Raw genomic sequence first — 1501 nt, 5'->3', positions numbered from 1 at the left:
AAAGCAATTCCACACTCAAATCCGACCCAAGATACAAAGCTAATAAAATAAATACATTGGATCGTGACATCTAAAAATACAAAAGACAATTATATAACTTATGACAAATAAACAAACCAAATAAACCTCGTGAAAGGGATATTACTGGAATTTATTATGAATTTCTTGGCCTAAGGCTCAGACTAATGTGTCACGCCCTAACTAGGTATTCTAGGGACTTGAATCAATGGGCTTACCCAGGATAAATACACCCAACGGATTAATAATATTGATCACAAGCAATCAAGCACAATTAAGCTAACCCCATGATACTAAGACCATATAATCACAGATCTGGTAGAAGAAGACCTTACATTGTGCATCCAGTATACAATATTTATTCCATTGAATGATCTTGATTCCAAAGCAGAGTAGAGAATGATAAACAGAAACTAGTAATCGCAGTTGGCCTAAAACGTATTTTAGGGGAAAACTGAGAATAAAAAGATTAAACAAAAGATTGCAGGTTAAAGAAAAAATACAAATCCAGACGCAGAAAAGGTAAGAAACGCTCAGTGGAAGAAGAAGTCGTTTTTGTTAAGGCTCACGGCAGCAAAGCCGCCACTGCCAAACAACATTAGGGTAACCTCATCACAGCGTTGCGGACAGAGATTTTTACATCACAAATAAGACAGACAAATAATAATAAGTTTGGCTTCAGGGTGTGTAACAAGCAACACATCTCCGGCAATCCAATGAACTGCCTCAGAGAAATCCGCTAAGATCGTTTATCATCACCAGCCAACAAGCAAATTAATAAAAACGCCACAAATAAAAAACCACAGGCCACAGCTTACCTCTTGCAAATCATGGCCAGCAAACAAATACTCAGAGCGATTCATTTCACTCTGCTTATGAAGAAAAATGTTCGATAGAGGGCCCATATTTATAAATGTTAGGGTGCACTAGGGTTTGTAAAAGAGTAAAGGTTAGGGTTACGATGTTATGACTGCGACTCGCGCAATCTCAAAGGCTTGAGCGGGTTAGGGTTTGTTTCTCGGAGTAGAGCTTTCACTCGTATTATACTAAATCGTACATCTAGACAATAACAAAAGTTGCATGGACTTCCAAGATGTGTTTAATAAAATTAAATCCATTTTTTCGATTCTGATTTAATCTTTTGTTTTAAAATTATTATGAACAAATACTTTAGATCTGTATGTAAATTACTTATAATAAACACATTAAACAACTACTTTCCTTGAAGTTTGTATCCAAAAAAATAGGTCTCTTTTTTCTTTTCCGGTTTATATAACCTAGCTTTACTAAAAATATGTCTTTTTTTTTCCTTTTTTTCTGGTTTATATAACCTAGCTTTACTATTATACCTTACATGAGTGATCTAACCAACATAGCTTTACAACTATGCCTTACATGGGTGATCCAAGAAATTAGGGTGCACATGTTTAAACAAAGTTTTACAGGGTATACCTATTTACATATGTGATTAATTTCAATTTTG

General features: G+C 34.8%; 2 non-coding genes across 2 annotated transcripts; both read right to left on the bottom strand.

Annotated features, from left to right (window-relative positions):
• Positions 1-546: 546 nt before the first annotated feature.
• On the bottom strand, positions 547-640 carry LOC149226322 (small nucleolar RNA Z152/R70/R12). The gene has a single exon (XR_016248560.1). It is a non-coding gene; the product is annotated as a small nucleolar RNA Z152/R70/R12 (small nucleolar RNA).
• A 51-nt stretch (positions 641-691) lies between these two features.
• On the bottom strand, positions 692-783 carry LOC149226321 (small nucleolar RNA R11/Z151). Its single transcript, XR_016248574.1, has one exon. It is a non-coding gene; the product is annotated as a small nucleolar RNA R11/Z151 (small nucleolar RNA).
• Between the last annotated feature and the right edge of the window lie 718 nt (positions 784-1501).

Source organism: Pinus tabuliformis, chromosome J (genome assembly GCF_031772625.1).
Source record: "Pinus tabuliformis cultivar Carrire ecotype Pingquan chromosome J, CPIR1, whole genome shotgun sequence".
NCBI classification, from domain to species: domain Eukaryota; kingdom Viridiplantae; phylum Streptophyta; class Pinopsida; order Pinales; family Pinaceae; genus Pinus; species Pinus tabuliformis.
Note: the sequence above shows the minus strand (reverse complement) of the source record. Positions and strands in the feature narration are given on the sequence as shown.